Source organism: Pteronotus mesoamericanus, unplaced genomic scaffold, assembly GCF_021234165.1.
Source record: "Pteronotus mesoamericanus isolate MK-2021 breed Mesoamerican mustached bat unplaced genomic scaffold, CSHL_Meso_final scaffold_54, whole genome shotgun sequence".
NCBI lineage: Eukaryota > Metazoa > Chordata > Mammalia > Chiroptera > Mormoopidae > Pteronotus > Pteronotus mesoamericanus.
The window spans coordinates 18,551,328-18,566,497 of NW_026555321.1; the positions used below are offsets into that span (position 1 = coordinate 18,551,328).

The 15,170-nt window shown below is 47.6% G+C and overlaps 1 protein-coding gene across 1 annotated transcript in view; it reads left to right on the forward strand.

Moving 5' to 3' along the window:
- Positions 1-15,170, forward strand: part of SH3BP5 (SH3 domain binding protein 5) — a 65,486-nt gene that overhangs the window by 26,771 nt on the left and 23,545 nt on the right. The gene's annotated exons all lie outside the window — the stretch shown is intronic.

A 15,170-nucleotide genomic window follows, 5' to 3' on the forward strand; every position in this document is an offset into this window, starting at 1 on the left:
GCATGTGAAAGGGGAAGGAAAAGAGCCCTGACACTTACTAGTCCGAGGCTGCTGCTCCTTCCTCTCATCCCGTGGCTCGGTTGGTGAGCATGACAATTACTGAATCCCTGGGCAAGCCACTGAGTCATCAGGTCTAATCAGGTAACAGCCAGACCCTTAGGGGCCTGTGGCTGACTCATTGTCAACTGGCAGAGCTCAAGATGGGCGCTGAGGGACCCCTGCGCGGCTTTGTGCCTGCAAACCCTTCCCTTAAACTCCTGCCTTTTTGCAGATGGGGCAGGAAGAAGGGCGAAGAAGGCTCAGAGTGACCCTGCCCCTCAACCCCGAGAGACCTTGTTGGTCTGTAGCCGCGGAACTGGGAAAACATTCAAAGGCTGAGGCCGGGCTGGATGTCACATTTCATCTCCGTGGATGGGGGCTGTCTGGGCTTGGGCCAGGTGGCCGAGCGTGTCTCTGCACCAGCGTCCTCTGACCTTCCTGATGGTGAAGGGGTGGGGCCCACCGCCAGCTGCTGCCCAGGGGGCTTCCTGTTTTCTTCCTCTGGCCTTAACTCCGCCCCCTTCCTTTCTGTATTTACAAACCCCTCTGACTGTGCAGATAGAGCAGGGGTGGTCTCTGAGAGATGCCTTCAAGTACGTGTCGTGAGGCACTGTGTTCCCAGAGTCTCAGCATCCTTGTCCATGAAATTTTTATGGTCACAGATCGGCCATGGCGCTCTCACGAGGTCATCCTTAGGACTTAAATGAGATCGTGCTTAACCACAGAATCCCTGCATGAGCTTAGGTTTTGGCTTCATTAAAAAAAAAAAATTTATTGTAGGAAATGTCGAAAATAGATGATAAGAAGAAAAGTCTCATACCTTCTGATTATACTGTAGTGGTGGCTTTATTATATGCCTGGAATGGCCGTGTTCACGCATCCCGAGGCGCAACAGGACAGTGGAGACTTAACAAAGGGGAAAACTTCTACAGCTTGGTTTTCTGTAGAGTTCACAAAGATTTGTCATTTCCCTGTAGAAATTCTGTCTGCCTGTCGAAATTTGCATTAACTTTACTGTTCCTGGTGTCAACTCATTTTCCTACTAATGAGTCAGATCCAAGTCCTGGGATTTTGAAATCCAGTCCAGATTCTGCCAGGAGAGGTAGAAGATGTCTGCTTTTCCTTTTCTGGGAGGAGGTGGGGGCAAGGACTTGGCTTTGATTTATTTGAGGTTTTTTCCCTTGAGCCAGAGCTTGTTTTTAAGATGGCTTTGACATATCTGTCCGCCCATCTGGCCTTCAGTGTGTGACCGGGACATTCTGACAAGGGGGCGGGGCCATGTGACTCAGGAAACCTGAATGGTGGAGTGTTTCTTGCTTATTTTGCTTCCTGGGTTCTCTCTGGTCTAACAGTGGCCCTGGACCTACCATTTTATCACTACCAGTCCCTACCCTTGTAATCATTTTTTCTTTTTTTTTTAATTGTGGTAAACTATGTAAGATTTGCCATTTTTAAGTGTACAACTCAGTGGTATTAAGTACGTTCATATTGTTGTGTAACACTTACCACCATCTGTCTCTAGAACTTTTTCACTTTCCTAAATTGAAACTCAGTACTCATTAAATAATAACTTCCTCTTTCTTCTTTCCCTGAGCCCATCGCAACCACTATTCTAGTTTCTGACTATGAGTTTGACTACTCTGGGCCTCTCTATATGTGGAATCATGCACTATTTGTCTTGTTGTGACTGGTTTATTTCACTTAGCATTATGTCTTCCAGGTTTATCCATGTCATAGCATATGTTAGAATTTCACTCCTTTTTCAGGCTGAATAATATCCCACCGTATATAGAGACCACATTTTGTTTATTCATTCATCTTTAAATGGACATTTGGGCAACTCTTGCTATTTTTAAATCGTTGGAATGTGTGAGGAGAGAGCAGAGTGCTTTGCAAACCTGGAGGGCAGCATAAATGCAAAATAATAAGTGTTATTCAGTGCTGAAAGGTGCCTGTTTGGTGTTTATGGGCCATGTGAGTTCATGTCCTATACTTAACCTCTTTGGGGAAGTGAGGGAGGGAAGAGACATTGGAAACTTGCAGAATGACGCAACTGCGGGACAAGCAGCAAAGCCGAGCCCCTGGAGGCAGGCTGCCTGTAATTCGCCATGCAGTAGCCATGGACCTAAACAGGTTGCTTAATCTCTGTGCCTCAATTTCTTCATCTGTAAAGTGGAGCTGTGTATCAGTTCTAGCTTCTGCTATGAAACAAACCACTCCAAATTTAGGGGCTTAAAGCACTTAGTTAGCTCATTATTTTGTTGGGCAGTTTTCCTGATCTCAGGCATGGCTGATCTCCTGTATATACAATCAGCTGGTGGGTTGGATGGAGGCTGGCTGATCTTGGATGGTGCTATCTGTCAAGCAGTTGGCTGGTTGTCAGCTGGATCTCATGTGTCTCACCCAGCAGGCTAGCATGACTTCTTCACATGGTGCTGGGATTCCAGGAACAAAAGGGCAAGCCCTTTCCAGGCCTCTGTTTGCATCACATTTGTTTTTGTTTTTGTTTTGTTTTGTTTTCTAAGATTTTATTTATTTATTTTTAGAGAAAGGGGGAAGGGAAGGATATAGACAGGGAGAGAAACATGGATGTGTGGGATAGAAACATCAATGTGTGGTTGCTTCTTGTACGCCCCTAACCTGGGACCTTGCCTGCAACCCAGGCATATGCCCTGACTGGGAATTAAACCAGCGACCTTTCAGTTCTCAGGCCAGTGCTCAGCCTACTGAGCCACACCAGCCAGAGCCACATTTGCCCTGTTGGTTAGAGTAAGTCATACAGCCAGTTCAAATTCAAGAGGTGGGAAACAATAAGCTCTGCCCACAAAGTATTATGGCCATTTTTACAATATACCATAGTATTAAATTAGTACATGAAAAGTGTTTGGGTCAAAGAAAAAGAATGTAAGTTATTATTAGTGCAGATGTATTTTATGTCAAATATTATATCTCTGTATTGAATCTGCTGTGTTAAAAAAAATAACAATAAAAACCTATGGGTAGAAGAAACAGACCTCTGCTGGCTGGGAGGGCATATGGAAGGTGGAGAGACTGTGAGGGCAGAAAGGCAGGTTGAGTGCACATGGAGCTGCTTGTGAGCATAAAATGTGTCAGAGAATCAAAAACGATGAGGACGAGATAGCTGATTTACCTTTTGACCGATCAAAAGCATTCTAAGCCCAAACAGATAACATGGTGAGGGCCTCAAATGGATGGGGAGTCATGTTTCTCATGACATGAAACAGGCCAAGTGCATCACATAATCCCCTGAATTCTTATGTTAATCGTAGAGGAACAGAGTGTTGTAGTCTTCCTTTGCTGGGAAATTCTAGACACCAATTTTGTTTGCAGTCGACCCTCCCTAAGAGGAGGATGAGAGGCCCAGGTTCTGCAAAGGTGGGTTATCACCCTCGTTACTTGTCTAGGGATGTTTTTCCTCCTCGATTTATTATTTTCTTTCGTTTAACAAACTTTTCCTGGGTTCCTACTAATGGTCATTCACTGTTTTAGTCACTTGTCAAGAACAGGACAAAGACCCTGATTCTGCAGGGGTGATGCTCCTCCCTTCCCAGTCTTACAAAAGTGTGTGGCATGGGGTGTTGTGCGCAAAAGTAGAATCTTTGTTACTGATCTGGATGAAAGGGTGGGCTTTTACCTCCTCCATTTGAGAAATGGAGTGAGACTGTGAGAGGGCTAGGGATTGGCATATAGAAGTGTCTCAGCGTATTTCCTGAGCAACCCCCTTTGTTTGTGCTGGCCATGGTGGACATGAAGTGTGGTTTTTATCCTCCAGGAGCAATACGTATATACGTAAGCAGGGTAGTTTTAGGGTGATTACACAGTCCATGGTCATTATTTGTGATGGGTGTCTGAAGTCACTGCCAGCACAGAATGAGAGAGGCTTTCTACTGAGGCGATGCTCCTAGTGGGAGTAGAGGGTCAGGTTCCTAAGAGCCCCTGGTCACATTTTCATCAACCCAACCACACATAACCTTGTTTTATGTATGTTTCTGTTTAAAGAACACCTTATTTAATATATATTTCTTATAAATAATTAACTATATATAGTATTTCTTAATAGGGCATGTCAAACATTTTCCTGGTCCTGGGTGACATGCCCGTAAATTTCTTTGTCTTTCAGCCTCACAGTGTTCTCCACTACGTTTTTGTAATTGGTTACAACCTCTCGGGCATCGATGCCAAACAGAGTCCACAAATTCACTATTTTTTATAGTTTCATCATGTACTGTAGACTTTATTTTAGCCTTTACTGGAGCAGCCCCTAGAACGGATCTGCAAATTTCCTCTTCCTTTTTCTGGATGTCCCATGCTGTTGATTCATTAACACTGAATTCACAGCCAATGGCACTATGTATGACTCATGCTTGAATGAAGTTTATCTAACACACGTATTTTCTCTTTAAGGCACATCGCAGCCTTCTTGGGCTTAGGGACACTGGCCAGCACTTCAGCCCCAGGCTTGGGGGCCAATTTAAATATCTGCTCACCCAAGAAAAGCACAAAACTGTGAAAAGCATGGCACTAAATAGGCTGTAAGGTGGACAGTGGTTAGCAGTGTGAGGGCTGGAGAACGAAGGCAGTGTCACCTGTGAGACCTCAGCTGGGAACGCGCACGTTGAATGCCTCGAAGATTTTGCTACTCTGAGCGAGTCCAGAAATGACCCTGAATGTGCCATAAATCTTAGTTTGGGATTACAAACAAATTTTAGCAAGTAGGCAGATTGGCAAATATGGAATCTGTGAGTAAGGAGGACCGACGGTACGCCCCAGGTAAAGAGGCCAATGGGGAGGCTCATTTGTTAGAGAATTGGACCACATGGCACGTGTGTAGACAGGCACGGGTGTAGATGGTGTGTGGAAGAAGCCAGTGGAGTGAGGTCACTATGCCTGTGTGTGTGTGTGTGTGTAGGGGGAGGGTGTGTTAAATCTGGGGAAGAGGAGCACATCTGTGCCCTAAAGCACAGGAGAGTCTGGGTACAAAGGATAGAAGAGCTGAGATCTGAAGGGGAAGTCCGCATAGTCCCAGGGTAAGAACATCAGCTTCAGGGAGCCTTGGGGGCCTGAAGGACCAGGCAGGGAAGGAGCTGTGTGGCCAGGTGCTGGAGTGCCTGATGGCCTCGGCCTGGCCTCTGCACTGGGTTGAGAAGCTATGAAGCAGCCATGGTGGGCTCCCGCAAAGGGGGGCTCATGTCACGTTTGCGAAGCTGATTGGGCATTGACGACCAGTGTCGCTTCCTTACGTTAACAATGGCACCCTCTTTTGAGACCTGTGTGTTAGGCACTGTGGGTGCTGCTCTGGGTAGGGGTCATTTATCTTCCCCTTCTGTGCCCATGCAGATGAGGAAACTAGTCTTGGAGCCCAGAGACCATTACATGGGCCTGTACATGACCCTTTCTGGTGTGTGGCCTACTCTGAGAGAACATGAAGGCTTTAGCAGGCTTAGTGGTTAGCCTGCTGCTAAGAATGACTCATAGGGAACTCCAGGGTTTTTTTTGTTTGTTTGTTTTTTGTTTTATCCTCACCTGAAGCTATATTTATTGATTTTAGAAAGAGGAAGGGAGAGAAAAACATCCATCAGTTGCCTCCCGTGTGTGCCCTGATTAGAGATTGAACTCCCAACCTAGGTATGTGCCCTGACTGGGGATTGAACCTGCAGCCTTTTCGTGTATGGGATGATGCTCAATGAATCGAACCACCAAGCCAGGGCCACTCTAGGGTTTTGACCTGAAGATCCTGAGCAGTCAGTGGGAAATTGAAAGAGGGTGGGGATCTAACTTTGGGAGAAAGTGGTGAGTTTACTTTCCTGAGTGTTTTAGTGACCGGGTGGCTCATTGGGAATTTCAGGGCAAGCTGGAGGTGGAGTTGGAAGTCAACAATACAGAGGTGACAGTTTACTGGAAGAGAGTGTATAGAGAGAACTTAACCAGAGATTGAGGATGGAGGAAGAGAGAGGAAAAGGAGAGTCATTTTAACACTCTTGGTATGCCAGTCACGTTTCCAAATGCTTTACCTGCATGAGGGAGGTACATCGCCCCCACTACCCCCCCGCCCCGGAAGAGGAAACAGGCTTAGAGAAGATGAGATGTTCACGGTGCTCACCACATCCTCATTTACTGAGCATCTACGGGGCACCCAGGCCTGTAGTAGTAGGTTGCTTATGTTTATTATCTCGTCCTCATGACAGTGGACAAGGTGGCATTATTGTCATCATACAGAAGGGATGAGACGTGAGGCGCAGGGAGGCAGAGTAATGTGCTTGCATCACAGACCTCATGAGGAGAGGAGCTAAGATTTGAACCTGCAGCTACCTGGTTTCAGCTGCTGCCTGGTGCTTGGCACATAGGAGGCATTTAGTGACTGTTGCAAAGGCTGAACTAACTGCACACTCACATGTCTTAGGGGAACAGGTAGAAGAAATAATTGACTTCTTGGGCTAAAGGAAGATTTTGAATTCACCTATGCAGTTAGTGTCCTGTCTTTTCTGCCCTGGGGTAACCGGGAGGCTCTTGTTCCAAGTACTTCGGGGCCCTTTGAAACGTCTTCCCGGCAGGAACCTCTGCCTTAGTTCTTCTGGGATCAGTGCAACTTCATCATGCCTCCCTGCTTCCTGGTCACTTTTGTTTCTGCTGAGCCACTTTCCTGCCTGGGTGGTAGCTCTCACTGTGGGACTTGGGTCAGGAGGTTGGGTCAGTGACGTCCATCCCGGTGGCCCTGATCGTGTTCCCACTGGGTGGCCACAGGCCACTTCCTGGGAACTGCGTCATCCTGGCTGCCCATGGTAAGGGCAGACAGCTGAGTGACAGGGCACCTGTCCCAAAGCAGAGCGCCTGGTGATTTATGGCAGGAAGGGAGAACGGACTGTTAACTCTCCCTCGCCCGTGAGACCATGTGCATCCTGCTTTGCAGACTTGGTCGAGATTCTGGGGAAGAAGCAGTGGCATTTCGGGAGCCTGGCATCTTGGATCAAGAGTGGGGCAAGGCGGAGAGTGGCAGCTTCTGACCCAGGTTGCAGGCTTCTGATGTAGGGTGGGTTTTGAGGATTTAGTCAGAAGGGCTGACCTCTCTTTGGAAATTACTGCACTTCCTGCTTGGCTGGCTCTGCTTCTGAGTCTTCCGCAGGGGTGGGAGCAGGTAACCTTGCTGATAGTGAGGTTTTCCTCTCCTGGTGGTGCAGTGGGCCACTTGCATTTGGCTCTTACCTGACTGGCAGGTGGTAGAGAGCCAGGCATGGGGGACTGGTCACATACAGAGTCTCAGCAAGGCAGTATTAAGCTGGAGGTGCTACCTAGCATTACCTTGTCATGTGGGAGCTTTGTCAGGGACAGTTCCCTTTTCCTTGTCCCCTTGGCCTTTCCCTGATGCATGAGCGCTGCTTGGTGGGCGACATTGCAAGATTCCTTGGTGGTGGTTTTTTATAATCTTTCCTCCCTCCCATCTGTCCTCAGTAAATTAATTGCAATGGCATAAATCACCCCTTTTTCCCTCCCCAATTTTGTAAATCACATAGGTATTCCTGGGAAAGATGTGGCAGGGTGACTGATTCCTCAGTTAAGAAAATCAGAGTAGGGGATATATTTTTGCTACTGGTTTTGTCAACATGGGTAGGCTTTTTATGTTGGTGGGCAGCAAGCTTTGGTCCCTGGCTAAATGGGGTGTTTCTTTTCAGCACTTTTGGCTAATCTTTCCATTCCCTTTCCTCACCTTGGGAATCCCTTCTGCCCACCCCGCTTTCCTTCTCTCCTCTCCCACTTTCCCCTTCCTAGCCCTCCCCACGGAACATCCTATCTGCCCCGTCCCTTCTGTGAAAATCTACCATTAAGAACCTGATGAACTTGTTCACACTGTGAGGTAGCGCACTGCTACAGCTTAGAGATTTACAATCTCTCTGGATGTTCAAGTACTTGTGCTTTAAAATCATTCCCATAGCTTGGGATACTCTGTTTCCATCCTGGGGGTACTGCTCATGTCCAGCTCTGGGTTTATCCCACAATGGGTGCATCTTGATGTGTGTGAAGGAGCCACACCCATTATATCGGGAGGGTAATACCTTGAAGTCCTGGCCATCGACAGTTTTCATTTCTGTATGGTAGAATGTTCTTGGGGAGTTTAAGTCAAAGGTAGGGCCTGCAGGCAGTGTACAGACCACCCAGTCAAATTCGAATTTCAGGTAATTTTTTTTTTTTTTTTTTTTTTTAGTATAATGCTATTTCATGCAATATTTGGGACATACTAAACTGAAAGAAAAAGTTGTTGCTTACCTGAAATTCAAAGTTAACTGGGTGTCCTGTATTTTTATCTGCTAAATCTAGTATCTCTACAAAGGCAGGAAGTTGTGGTGTTGAGTCATCAGCCAAATAAAGTTGTTTCAGAGTCAGCCGGCCCCTGTTCGGGACCCTGAATTCATAGCCAGTGGAGCTGTGGATTTTGGCCCCAACGTTGCTATTCTTGAGCCCATAGCCTTGGGCAGGTACAAGAGAATGCATACGTGGGGGGCGGTGTTCAGTACAACGGAACGTACTCAATCTGCTCACGCAGCTGGTCTAGGTATGCCTGAGCCTGGCTTTTCTAGGGAGAAATGGGGTTTCTACGATGAGTGGCTGCGTCTGAGTTTTTTTCTGTTCCGCCCTAACCCTCACTAGCTTGACTGCAGAGAGCTGGTCACTCCTGACGGAAATCTGGAGTGCCCCTTCTCAAGAATCTTCCAGAATGTATGTTCTTCAGCTATTTTTCCACTGACTTCTCCAGACGTTGCCTGGCATCTGCCTCTTTCCAGCTTTCTCCTCTAACCCCATTCTTGGTGCCTTTCTCAGTTAATGAGATCGCTTGTTCATTAATTTTTCCATTTAAAACTTTCCCAGGCACCAGGGAACTTACATTGAGTGCCTCTTTGCTTCAGTGTAGGCAACAGTTGGCTTTGCTTAGGAAACCGCACTTTGTACGCTGCCCTTTGAAGAAGTGGTTTGAATGGAAGTAGGAAAAAGACACCACACGTTCATCGATTTGTATCCGGCCTCCAGTGCATTCCCCATCCTTTTGGCAAAGCTCTGCGCTGCAGAGAAGGTGTTGGGCCTTTTATTTTTTCTAATCACCATGGTGTATTGAAATCTAAGATGGTCTGATTCTTTGAATGTAAGTCTCTTGATCTCAGGCTCAGGCCAACTGAGTGAAGCCAGTCTTTATACAGAGAATGCCGGGAGGTCTTTCCTCCCACTGACCTGGGCGCTTCACTCAGGTGGTTGGAGGCATCTGTAGCAGGCGCCTCTGAGAGCAGTCACTGGAAGACAAGCATGAAGTGTAAGGCACTGTGCTAGCTTATATATGTTCCTTTTCTGTTTGTCTTGCCCCAACACGCAAGGCCATAAGAAAATATACAAATGAAGTTTTACAGCCTGAAGTTCTGAAATTCACATTGCCAGGTGCATAAAATAATGGCCTCATCTTGTATCAACTAGGAATTGCATTTGATTCCAAGAAACAGAGGACTTAAAAACAGTGGTCTAAACACACCAAGGATTCCTTCTCTCATCTTAAAAAAAAAAAAAAAAGACCTGAATTAGGCAATCTAGGTTGGTGCTGTGCCTCCATGGTCATCTGAGAACCAGTGGCCTCATACTGGTCCATCCTGATATTTGAGTCCCATCCTCAAAGTCGTTGCATGGCCCAAGGAGCTCCAGGAGCTCCAGCCATCACATCCATATTTCAGGAAAAGAGGAAGTGGAAGGGACATATACTCCTTATATTTTAAGGAGCCTGTAGAATCTACGTGGAAGTCCCTGCTTCTGTTTTGTTGGCAGAATCTAATCACACAGCCATGGATAACTTTGAGGGAGGCTTGGCTTGGCTTGTTTTCTTTCTCCCCCCGCCCCCATCTCCCCTGCCTTCCTTCGCTCCCTCCCTCCCTTTCCCTCTCTCTCCCTTTCTCTTTCTCTCCCTCTCCCTCCCTTCCTCCCTCCCTCCCTCCCTCCTCTCCTCCTTCCCTCCCTCTCTCACTTTCTTTCCTTCTTTCTTTTCTTTTTCCCCCCTTCTCTTCTTCTTTTCTTTCCTCCCCTCCCCTCCCCTCCCCTCCTTCCCCAGCAGGATTGTTTCTAAGGATGAAGGGGAGAATAGATGTTGGGATTCTGCCACGTCTGTAGTGTGGTTTCTCTGTCTTCTAGAAAGGCTCTGGGTTGGAAAGAGGGGTGGGCGTTTGTGCCCCACAGAGCAGGCATAGGAGTTCTTGGATCAGATAACCAGTACGCCCCATATCTCTCTGCCACATTACTTCCCTCTTTTTATGGGGCGTGGAAGTGTCCTTTCCCACATACTGGGCTGGAGAACTATGAGGAAATGCTAGCTTCCCATAAAGGTGTAAATGTGCGTGTGTTTCATGACAGAATCCATTCCTGCTTTCTTTTAACAAATGCTAATTCAATAACATACTTCCCATGGCCACTTCTTTGGTTCAAGCTCTCATGTCTTGCCTGATTGAAATAGCCTTTCTGTTGGTATTCCTGTTTTCTGGTGCCGCCTCCCTAACTCTCCCCGCTGAGTCTTGTGAAAGTCAGTTTTACTGGTAGTCTCACTCAAAAACTTGAGTGCATGTTTTTATGGTCAACTTGGCTGGGCCATACTGCCCAGGTGTGTGGCCAAACATTATTCTGAATGTTTCTGTGAGGATGTTAATTGGATGGGATTCACATCTGGTAGATTCATGTAAAGCAGATTGCCCCCCATAGTGTGGGTGGGCCTCATCCAATCAGTTGAAGGCCTAAACAGACCAAGAGACTGACCTCCCCTGAGTAAGAGGGAATTCTGCCCTACATGGCCTTTGGACTGGAACTGTAGCATTAACCCTTCTCTGAGTCTCCAGCCTGCTGACTCCTGCCCTCTGCAGATTTTAGACTTGCCAACCTCAATAATCACTTGAGCTGATTTCTTAATATAAATCTCCTGTTGGTTCTGTTTCTCTGGAGAACCCTGGCTAACATAGCACTTGTTTTGCCCCAGTATCAACCAGATGCCCTCTCATTCTTTGGCGTCTGCACGTCTCCTTGTTGCCCCAGTGTGTGCCCTCCCCCGCCCCCACCAAGCTCAGCGTTGCTGGGTACATCTTGCTCTTGCACTCACTTCGCAGTACATCATGGAGTGTTCTGTATCACTGGATATTCTGTTCCCTTTGTGAGATGTTCCTCCCTAGACTGACTAGCTTTGTGATGTTCAGAACTGTAGCCTTCAGCCACACGTGGCCGCTCAAATATAAATTAATACAATGAAATAAAACGAAAAGTTCAGTTTTTCAGTGTTGCCAGCCACATTTCAAATGCTTAATGGCCACATGTGGCTGCTGGCTGCTATTTTGGGACAGCACACATAGAGAACATTGCTGTCATTGCCGGAAGTTCTGTGGGACAACGCTGCTTAGCTGCTAGCCTTGGCCTGATTAAAATGAAGGCACAGATGAGCACAGCTTCTTCCACAGACGCTCTCTGCAGTCCCCCTCCCTCACTAAGCTTTTCTTCAGCTTTGCTTCTTTGAGAATTTGACCGAAAAGATGGATATCATCCTCTGAAAACACACACAGAGGCCTAAGTTATAATCACGATTTCAAGATATTCATCAGCTCCCCTTAAAGGTCATCCAGGTCCTGTGGGTTAATAGCCACGAGCTAATACTACATGGTGCTTGCTTATAAAAGAACTGACACTTTCATTTTGCTTACTGTATGCCTGTTTTAAGCTCTTGACCACAACATACTCCTCAGAGCAACCCCATGAGATAGCGTCTGTTATTCTCTTCATTTTGCAGATGAGGCTCTTGAGGCACAGAGAAGTAAAATAAAGTGATTGGGTCACCCAGCTACTGAGTGACCTGACCAGAGTTTGACCTCGGCAGCCCAAGTTCTGTCCTCTACAGCTGGGGCTGAGGAGCCCTGTGTGTATCTGAGCTCTTCGAGGGCAGAAATCACAGATTCTCCTTTGCAGACCTTCCCATGCGTGGTGTGTGATAAAAGTGAAATGAATGCTTGGAGAAAGGAGGAGGGCTTGGAGTTGAGAGAGTCATACATAGGCCTACAGCGTAATTCTCTGGGCCCTGGGACATTTGGATTCTTCCATGTGGCTCTCTTATCCTTCTCCTTTCTTAGTTCCGTTGACTGCCATTTGTTCCTGACCCCTCAGAGCTGGGAGAGGCCCCGAGTCCTTGGACCTACTTTGCTTGGCAGTACCAGGTGGGAAGAAGGGGATGTGCCAAGAGCCCTGGCTCACACGGAAAGCCCTTGCCAGACCAACTAGTGCCAACTTTGCCTCTCCAGACGGGGGGCCCAGCTGCTGCCCTGGCCCTGTCACATGGCCGTTCCTTTTTCAGAGATCCCTCGGTGGCTTGAAGTGGCGCCGGCTCCAGGGCTTGGAGGGGCCCTGGGTGTGGGTGCTGTTGGGCCCTGCTGCTCTTAGGCCAGGGTCTGCTGGCTTCAGCCTTGTCGACATCTTCGTGCTTGCGTTGCCGCGGGGCCCTCAGCTTTGTCGTAAACTGTGCCAGGCCGGGAGCATGCTGTGCCGACTCTATTTCCACGGAGCCTTCATTTTCTTTTGTATCTCCCGACCTTGCATTTTTTTTTTTGGAGCTCTTGCAGGTGGTAGTTAAAATTAAGCCAAGCCATGATGACCTAGAAGCCAAAGATGAGCTGGGGGTGGGGGGTTCACATCTCAGTGAATCAGTTGCTTCTTTGGCTGTGCTTAAGTAGACCAGGTGACAAATGACAGGAATGGGGCAGCCAGGACCCTGGCTGATGAAGAGCTTGGAATAACATGTTTCCAAGTGCAGATTCCTCCGCATCCTGGTGGTGGAGACGCGTAGACGCTCAAAACATGGTCACTACCTTCAAGGAATTTGCAATCTTGTTGGGAAGACCAAGTGAACAGCAAAATAATTCAAGAGACATGTCATCAGTATGTTATACGCTGAGCAATTTTTGAAGTGTTTTTCCACATACACTATCTTATAATATGGCACACTACTGAAATAAGTGCTTGGTCCTCTGAATCCAGAGGGGGTAAATTTTTACCTAGGAATGAATTTCCCAAAGGCCCTCTGGGACCTGGATTATATATCATTCAGCTTGGAGGAGGTGAGGGAGCGTGGAAGGGGGAACTATTCAGATCTGGAAAGAATGGTGCTCATACTGCACTATCTAGTGTAATAAAATTAGGTCATTATTCAGGTGAATTTTCACATCACATAAATGGGCATTTCCAAGGACAAAGGCACCCAGAGAGACATTTATCTGATTCTGTGAGCCACAGAAGAAAAAATTAACGAGGTACATTAAAATAATTGACCACAGGGAGTTGTTTGTGGCTTACCTTTTGTACGCTAGCTGTATCTTAATTAAATACATATTTCTTTGACATCGGCAGCATACCGGCCACTAGGAGAGGTTTTGAGAATTAAAACTTCAGTAGCACAGTCCCTGCTCCTATAAGGCTCCCAAGGTCTCTAGGAGCGATGCTGCTTTAAAAAGATCGTAGAGGCCTGCCCAGGTGCTCAGCTGGTTGCAGCGGCATCCTGTGCACCAAAAAGGCTGCAGGTTCGATCCCCAGTCAGGGCACATCCTAGGTTGTGGGTTCGATCCCACATTAGGCTGTATACAGGAGGCAGCCAATCGATGTTTCTGTCTCTTTCTCTTTTCCTCTTTCTTTCTCTCTTCCTCTCCCTCCCTCCCCTCCTTTTTTTTTTCTGTCTAAAATCAACAAAAGTATCCTCAGGTAAGGATTTAAAAAAAAAAAAAGATTATAGAAACTCCCTGAATGATGCAGAAAGGAGAGGCTGTGGGTGCCGGACCTTTGTTGCTATAGCACTGACTCGGAGGGGCTTGGGCCTGGGGGACTGACCAGGTGTCTCTTGTCATCTAGCACCTGTTGGTCGCCCTCGTGGCCTTGCTCTTCTCCTCAATCTCACTTCATGCCCCTTTGTGGGTCTCTCTCAGGCTCACAGGCCACAGGTAGAGCCTTGAGAACCCTGTTCCCAACCATCCAGTCCCCATGGCAGAGTGAGGTGGTGGTAACTACAGTTATTTTGTCTAGGTTGGGTGTGTCCTCTGCCATTGTTAATGGCAGCCTCTCGGGAGTGTAGCCGAGCAGTTGTGCGAGGTGCTGGCTGGCAGGGACCAGTCCCGGCCAATCGAAGGAAGCTCTCCAGTGGGGAAGCTCCTTCTGTGGACCCCCGCCTGCCAGGGCCATTGAGAGATACCCCCTGCCATCATTTCTCTGAGTATTTCTGGTCTCAGAGGCACGAGGAATGGTAATGACTTTGGACCCATTTGTTTTAATCACGGAGGCCTGCAGAGCATAGGATTAGCTCGTGCAAGTGTGGCATAAGGCACATCTCGCTGAGCAGGCAGGTGGCCAGGATGAATGGGTGCTCCGGCTGCCCCCTCTGATGTTGGTTGTCCTCACTACCTTAGATGAGGTTCTTGATGCTCTGAGTGGGATCTGAAGGAGTTGGGGTCCTTATTTGGGCAGTGGTGGCTGGCTCGTGGCCTAACTACCTGTAGACTGTTCATTAGTCCTCCTATGTCAGCAGAGCGTGACTGGGGCCTTTCTTAGCAAAATGGCACATAGGAGCCAGGGATGGAGAAGGTAGCAGAGTGCCTGGGGCAGTGGCTTTGGATGGGGATGTGTGTTCATCTCTGTGCTGGGCTTTGTGGGTGATAAAGTATAAACTACAGCTCCTGCCCTCAAGAAGTGTTTGTTCTGCAAATTCTCTTGTGCTCAGCTGCTGTTGGGCAGTGTAAGTGCTGGGAAATTTACTGATGGAAGTTCAGAAAAGGGGGAGACCTGTAAGTCCTAGAAGAACAGGAGTGTTCATGCCACCAAAGAGGAGGCTGAGATATGACAAGAACTGTGTTTTTCAGCCTACGAGGTGTCGTAAGAAAGAAGGTATGATTGTTCAACAAATGAGTCCAGATGCTGTGTAGAAAAAATAATTCATAGAATTTGGGGTATTTGAGATGGGTTTGCAAGTATGAGTAGGAGTTCGCCAGGTGGCGAGGCGGAAGGAGGGTGTGTGCTGCTGGTAGAGGGAATGGTACGCGCAAGAGTGAGGAATGCCGACGGCACGGTGAGTGGTTGGGCCT